This window comes from Nycticebus coucang, chromosome X (genome assembly GCF_027406575.1).
Source record: "Nycticebus coucang isolate mNycCou1 chromosome X, mNycCou1.pri, whole genome shotgun sequence".
NCBI lineage: Eukaryota > Metazoa > Chordata > Mammalia > Primates > Lorisidae > Nycticebus > Nycticebus coucang.
Window position 1 is genome coordinate 34,912,591 of NC_069804.1, and position 8,368 is coordinate 34,920,958.

The 8,368-nt window shown below is 37.9% G+C and overlaps 1 pseudogene; it reads left to right on the plus strand.

Moving 5' to 3' along the window:
* The first annotated feature begins 4,142 nt into the window (after positions 1 to 4,142).
* Positions 4,143 to 5,334, plus strand: LOC128577783 (periphilin-1-like; annotated as a pseudogene).
* The last annotated feature ends 3,034 nt before the right edge of the window (positions 5,335 to 8,368 follow it).

The window sequence follows — 8,368 nt, forward strand, 5'->3', positions numbered from 1 at the left end:
CGAACATAATCCTTGTTAAAAAAACTTTAATTTAGTCTCCTTTCCTAATCCCCTGAACTTTGACCCACTATACCCCTGAGCTAGGATACAGTTCGTCCTTAAGAGCCCCTTTCTGAAAATAGCTGAATTCAGAGTAAAGCATTTTCTGATCTACTGTCCAAGCACAACACCCTTTCTAATTCCACTTTTCCCCCTTGGTTCTTTCTAGCCTTAGTCTTGTTTACTCTTCTTATAAAATAAAAGCCCTTATCTAACTAACCTTGGAGATACTTGCAGATTTCATAGTTCCAGTTTTCTTCCTATTGCAATAGCCTCCCTCCGTTTACTACAATAATCCATTCAAATGAAGTCTATACTACTTTGCTGCCCTTTACCTATAATGAAGATTTCCTTTATCTTGGAAAGACTCATTATTTTGTCCCCAGTAAGTCTCTGCACCATTCTTTAAAGAAGTAAATTCTGCTCTGGTGTTTTTGTTTTGCTTTGTTTTGTTTTAGACATGGATGGTTTCTTAGACATTCTTTTCTTTTTTTATTAAATCATGGCTGTGTACATTAATGCATTTATGGGGTACAATGTGCTCGTTTTATATACAATTTGAAATACTTTCATTAAACTGGTTAACATAGCCTTCACCACACTTTAATTTTTTTTTTTTTTTTTTGTGGTTTTTGGCCGAGGCTGGGTTTGAACCCACCACCTCCAGCATGTGGGACTGGCGCCCTATCCCTTTGAGCCACAGGCGACATTTATACTCTACACTTAGTAGATTTGACATATACCCTTGTAAAATACACCATAGGTGTGGTCTGAACAATTACCCTCCCTCCAGCCATCCTCCTCCCCACCCTTCCCTCTCTCTCCTCTTTCCCCTTCATCTTGGGCTGTTGTTTGGTTATAGCTTTCATATGGAAGTGTGGGTGCTTACATATTGGTTTCATAGTAGAGCTGAGAACATTGGATACTTTTTCTTCCATTCTTGAGATACTTTGCTAACAAGAATATGTTCCAGCTCCATCCATGTAAACATAAAAGAGGTAAAATCCCCATCTTTTTAAAAGCTGCATAATATTCCATGGTGTACATATACCACAATTTATTAATCTATTCATGGGTTGATGGGAACTTGGGCTACTTCCATGACTTAGCAATTGTGAATTGGGCTGCAATAAACATTCTGGTGCTAATATTTTTGTTATAAAGTGATTTATAGCAGTGTTGGATAGATCTTCCAATAAGAAACTAAGCAAAGAAATTTTGGACTTAAAATTCACCATACAACAATTGAATTTAATAGATATCTACAGAACATTTCATCCTAAAAAAACTGAATACACATTCTTCTCATCAGCCCAAGGAACATCCTCCAAAATTGATCACATCTTAGATCACAAGGCTAACCTCAGCAAATTTAGAAGAATAGAAATTATTCCTTGTATTTTCTCAGATCATCACGGAATAAAAGTTGAACTCACCAATAACAAGAATCTGCATACTCATACAAGGACATGGAAACTAAATAACTTTATGCTGAAAGATAGCTGGGTCATAGATGAGATTAAGAAGGAAATTATCAAATTTTTGGAACAGAATGATAATGAATATATGAATTATCAGAACCTCTGGGATACCACAAAGGCAATCTTAGGAGGGAATTTTATAGTGCTGCAAGCCTTCCTCAAGAGAACAGAAAGAGAGGAAGTCAACAACTTAATGGGACATCTCAAGCAACTGGAAAAGGAAGAATATTCCAACCCCAAACCCAGCAGAAGAAAATAAATAACCAAAATTAGAGCAGAATTAAATGAAATTGAAAACAAAAGAATTATTCAAAAGATCAATGAATCAAAAAGTTGGTTTTTTGAAAAGTTTAACAAAATTGATAAACTTTTGGCTAGCCTAACCAGAAATAGAAAATTTAAATCTTTAATCAATCAGAAATGACAAAAGTGAAATAACAGACAGCTCAGAAATTCAAAAAATTCTTAATTAATGCTAAAAAAAACCTCTATTCTCAGTTCTTAAACATTCTTTTTTTTTCTTTTTTTTTTATTAAATCATAGCTGTGTACATCGATATAATCATGGGGCATCATTCACTAGCTTCACAGACCGTTTACCAGGTTTCACATATACCCTTGTAAGATGCACCGCTGGTGTAATCCCACCAATCCCCTTCCCTCTACCCATCCCCCCTCTCTCCCCTCCCTTTCCCCCTTCCCCCTATTCTTAGGTTGTAACTGGGTTATAGCTTTCATGTGCAAACCCTAAATTAGTTTCATAGTAGGGCTGAGTACATTGGGTACTTTTTCTTCCATTCTTGAGATACTTTACTAAGAAGAATATGTTCCAGCTCCATCCATGTAAACATGAAAGAGGTAAAGTCTCCATCTTTATTTAAGGCTGCATAATATTCCATGGTGTACATATATCACAATTTATTAATCCATTTGTGGATCGATGGGCACTTGGGCTTCTTCCATGACTTAGCAATTATGAATTGGGCTGCAATAAACATTTTGGCTGGGTAGCTCTCTGATGAGACTCACACATCCTGGTTTAACAGAAGCTTCTCACTTATAGTAGGATGTCCTTATGTATAAGTAAGGGACAGGTAGTCTTATTTAAAGAACTTGAAAGCTGCTACATAATAGTTCCAGTTTGATTCTTTTTCTAGGCCAACTTATATACTCTGTAGGCACTATGGGTCTCAACCAAGTGGTGCACATCATATCACCCTGGGGAACTGTGGAGCTGTAGATCATATTTGCCATTTAATTTCTGTATTGTGTCAAATTGGAATGTCATGTATCCATTTTCCTAATATAGAACACAACCAAACACAGAATGAAAATATATCAGTTAATAGAAAACAGCTTTTGGTTTGGTGATACATTTAAATAACTCTGACAGAAGGACATCCAGCATTGAACACACTCAGAAGCAAAGTTGGCTTTGGTTGCCATGAGGCACAGATGAATAGCCACTTAAATAAGCAGTTCCATTAGGCAAGGCCAACTCCCATGCTTTATAATCCTGCTTCTGCAGCTCTCTACTTACAACATTTAGCTTAGTTAAACCTTTTCATGCTAACCTTAGCATACACATCACTACCTATTTAGGAGGGGGAAAAAATCCCCACCATTCTTCAAAGATATATGCTTTGACTCCTCTCTCTCTGATCTAAATATTCTCTCTCTTCCCTTTCTATTTTTACCAATTATATCAAGTAACTCCAAGCTTATTTCTGTGAAGCAGAGAGAGCTGCTGCTAGTCCATAAAGCACCTTTGTGTGATTTAGAAAAAGACGCTTTTGGAATACAGCCTCAGACCATGATGAACAGAGCATGGGTGGGATATCAGCTGCATTTCATTTCTCTCACTCAGGTGCCTTTGTGTGGCGAACAACATGGCAGCTCTGAGACTGTAGTGATGCTAAACAGGTTTAATTTGGGGGGCCAATTTTCATGCCTCAATAATGACTTTAAAAAAATACAAGTACTGGGGTGGCACCTGTGGCTCAGTGGGTAGGGTGCCGGCCCCATATACCAAAGGTGGCGGGTTCAAACTCAGTCCTGTTCAAACTACAGCAAAAAATATAGCCGGGCATTGTGGCAGGAACCTATAGTCCCAGCTACTAGGGAGGCTGAGGCAAGAGAATCGCCTAGCCCAGGAGTTGGAGGTTGCTGTGAGCTGTGTTGCCATGGCACTCTACTGAGGGCAACATAATGAGACTCTGTTCCAAAAAAAAAACAAGTACTAGCTCAGCAGCTAAGGCGCCAGCCACATACACCGGAGCTGGCAGGTTTGAATCCAGCCCAGGCCTGCCAAACAATGACAACTACAACCAAAAAATAGCCAGGCGTTGTTTCGGGTGCCTGTAGTCCCAGCTACTCGGGAGGTCAAGGCAAGAGAATGGCTTAAGCCCCAAGAGTTTGAGGTTGCTGTGAGCTGTGACACCACTGCACTCTACCCAGGGTGACACAGGGAGACTCTCTCTCAAAAAAAAAAATGCAAAAGGCTTTCAGAAACGGGGTGGGCACTTTGTGATGTCATCGCGCGCCAAGTTGGCCGCTTGCTGGGATAGTGGCAGCAAGCGGCCGACTAAGTTTAGGAGTTTCTCGGTGGCCTAGATTTGTGGCTTGAAGAAGAGATGAAATGTGGTCGGAGGGATGATACGACTATGAAAGACTTTCAAGAGAACAAGCATGTCCTCAAAACCACCCCAGTGGTGGCTACCACAGAGTAGTTCATATTGTGCCAAAGAATATAAAACCACATCGTACCCCATGATTGCACTGATGTACACAACTATGATTTAATAAAAAAAATACATATTGTGCCAAAGAAATCACTACTGCTAGACAGACCTGGTGAAGGAAGCTACTACTGTAGATATTACAGTCATGTTGATTACCAAGACTATGAGGGCTGCAGTTTTTCTCATGATCGAAGAAGTGGTCATCCTGACAGAGGAGATGAATCTGGTTGCAAATGGGCAGGAGATGATCATTCTGCAAGCCAACAGAGTACAGGGATATAAGAGATGGCTTTAGAAGAAAAGGTTTCTACTCTTCCCATTATGGGAGAGACCCTTCTCATAAAAGGGATAATTGGTTCTTCAGAGAATCACCTGTAGGCCAACAGGATTCTCCGCACGGCAAATCTGGCTCCAGTGTCAGTAGTAGAAGCTACTCTCCAGAAAGAAGCAAACCATCCTCTTTCCATCAATCTCAACATCGAAAGTCCATGTGCGTTGATGTCTCCTACAAATGGCAGCATGAAAGAAAGCCAAAAACGGATAAGGAGAGGACTGTACAATCTTGGAAAACATCAAGAGATAACTTCACCCTCCAGTTCTTCAGCATTTTCATCATCAAAGGTTTTAGACAAACCTAGTAGGCTAACTGAAAGAGAACTTGCTGAGTCTGCAAACAAGTGGGCTCCTGAAAAGCTAGAGAAGTCAGATGAAAGTAAGTTGCCTGAAATTTCTGAGTATGAGGCGGTATGCACAACACCATTGTTCATTTACCAGCCAGAAGAACCTGAGGCAAATGCAGCAGATGGCATAGAGTTATTTGAAGACAGTCAACTAAACAGTCGCGCTAAAGCAATAGCATCAAAAACCAAAGACATTGAACAGGCTTACCGACAAGACTGTGAAACTTTCAGGATGGTGGTGAAAATGCTGATTGAAAATGATCCTTCATTAGAGAAGTTTATACAGTTTGCACCGAGGCAGAATTTACATGAAATACGTGAGCAATGTGTTGAAGAACTCAAGCACTTCATTGCAGAGTGCAATACTTCCACAGAGTTTGAAGAACCTTTTTAGATTTCTTGCTCAAGCAAAAAGTTTCCAGACTTTTTTCCCTCCCTGAATTGCATATATGAATTCCATATATCCTTAATATATGGAATTCCATATATCCTTAATATATGGAATTCCATATATCCTTAATATATGGAATTCCATATATCCTTAATATATGGAATTTTTGATGAAGAGAAATAACTTTTGATAGCTGACCATACTTCCAGTATCAAATAAACATCTAAAATAGTCTATTTTTAAAAAAGGATTTCAATTTTTTGAAAGGGGGGGGTAGGGTCTCAGTGTGACACATCTGTACCCTCAATGAATCCCCAACAATAAAAAAAAAGATTTCAATTGCCTCTACTGTGATTTTGAAATTGGAATTTGATTATGGAATTCATTCCATAAAGTAGAATCAGTGTTCCCATGAGTCCAACAAAGGATGTTGGCTTGGCTTTATGGACAGAGAAAGAGCAGAAGAAAGCGGAAGTAAAGAACAGAAAGTGGATTGGCCATTTTAAATATGTATTCCTGTAAGGTGGTAACATGGAGACAGAGCAAGGGAAAGATAACTGATTAACATCAGGTTACCTCACATTACTCTTTGTTGTAAACATTACAACAGACAGAACTTTATTACCCTGCAAATAGCAGATTGAAACTGGCTTGTATGGTAAATTAAGCCATTCTGTGGTTTGTTTGACCACAACAAATCTCTTGGTAAAATTTGATCCTCAGTGTTCGAGGTGAGGCCTAGTGGGAGGTGTTTGGGTCATGGCATGGCTGTAGATCCCTCATGAAAGGCTTTGTACTCTACTGGCCATAATGAGTTCTCACTCCATTAGTTCCCTTGAGAACTAATTGGTACAAAGAGCCTGGCATATCTATCTCGTTATCTCTGTTTCTCTCTCTCTCTCTTCCTCTCACCATTTAATACCAGGTGCCCATCCCTCTCCTCCATGAGTGGATAGTTTCTGAAAAACTCCAGAAGCAAATGCTGACACTGTGCCTCTTTAAAGCCCACAGAACTATGAACCAAATAAACTTCTTTATAAATTACCCCATTTCAACTATTCCTTTATAGCAATAAAAACAAATTAAGTCAGGCTATTATCTCTCTTTCCTGATTTTTTGCTTTCTATTTGGTAAGCATTAGTGACTTCATTTTGTTTTTCAGTCTGGTTTGTGAGAGACTAGTGAAGGAGTTTAATACAAAACAATAGCCTACAATAGTTTTTGTTTAACACTCCTAATAGAGGTTTGCCTGCATATTGGCATGTCAAATGCCCACATGTTCTTTTGTTTGTATGTATAATAAAATATTTGAATAAATTGGCTACACCAGTAAAAGGTGAATAAATAGTCTTTTATGTAAGTTTAAAGTTTTTTTTTTTCCAAAGTAATTTTTATATTTTAGTTTAAGGCTAAAATCTGGAAGGGTAGATTTACAACTTTGGGATTATTATTAATAACTAAAGATACAATTACACATTGATTCTTTTCCTTTCCAGTCTAATTAGCATTTATTCTTACTCTGGAGTTTAAATTGAAATCCTCTATTATGAACATTTCTTACCAAAATCCTTCATATATTTTCTCTCCTTAACACTTTTCACTATATATCTTCCTACCTAATTTACCAGTTTATCTTGTTAATTGTTTTTTTCCCAGTTTCTTTTTTTATTATTTTTTTCATTAAATCATAGCTGTGTATTGTTTATCTATTCCAGTTATTTATAAATACCAAAGAGAAAATAATATACAGGGTGGACATAAAGTTTGTGTGCAATTTACAGTTACAGCTATTTTATATTGCACGTGAACTTTAGGTCCACCCTGTATTTGAATAAATGAGTAAATAAATCAACAAAAGAAGTTTTGCCACTTACTTTTTCACAAATTGCCAAGTGAGTTTTTACATTTATTGAAGATAATATTTTACAATTAAAATATTATAGATTATAATAATTATTTGTAAATGTTTTACTTTTGGAGGTTTCTTGTTTTGTTTTTTTTTTTTAATTTTTTTATTAAATCATAACTGTATACAATGATATGATTATGGGGCATCATACACTCACTTCATAAACCATTTGACACATTTTTATCACAGTGGTTAACATAGCCTTTCCGGCGTTATCTCAGTTACTGTGCCAAAACATTTACATTCTACATTTACCAAGTTTCGCAAATACCCCTGTAATATGCACCACGAGGGAGGGGACAGAGTCTTACTCTGTTTCCTAGGTTGGAGTACGATGTCATGATCATAGTTTACTGCAACCTTGAAATCCTAGGTTCAAGTAATCCTCCCATTTCAGCCTCCCAAGTAGCTAGGACTAAAGGTGTAAACCACCACACCTGGCTAATTTTTTAAACAAATTTTGAAGAGGTGGGGTCTCACTATATTGCCCAGGCCTATCTTGGACTCCTGGCTTCAAGTAATCCTCCAGCCTCACTCTTCTAAAGTGCTGAGATTATAGGTATGAGCCACTGTGCCTAGCTTAAATGTTTTGTATAAAGTAGTTTCTAGATTGTCATTCTTATGGGAAGTCCCCACTCTCTAAAATCCTTGAAGTATGATATGCACTTTTAATCAACACGAGTAATCAAGTGGCCTGTTACATCCCTGGCACAAAGAATCTCCTGTGGATTTCAGTTACCCTGGGATCTCCCATTTGAATCAGATGTTGAATTTCCATAGAATTCAAAATGATGGGTGGCCCACACCTGTAATCCTAGCACTCTGGAAGGCCAAAGCATGTAGATTGCTTGATCTCAGGAGCTCCAGACCAACCTGAGCAAAGGTAATACCCTGTGTAAAAATACATTTGGAATACCCAGTAGTGGGATTACTGGTTCAAATAGTAGATTGACTTTTAGTTTTTTGAGGAACCTCTGTACTGTTTTCCATAGAGATCACACTAATTTGTTTTTCCACCGACACTGTATAAGAGCTCCTCTCTCTCCGCATCCACACCAGCATCTATTCTTTATGGATTTTTTCACAAAAGCCACTCTAACTGGGGTAAGGTGATAGCTCATTGAGATT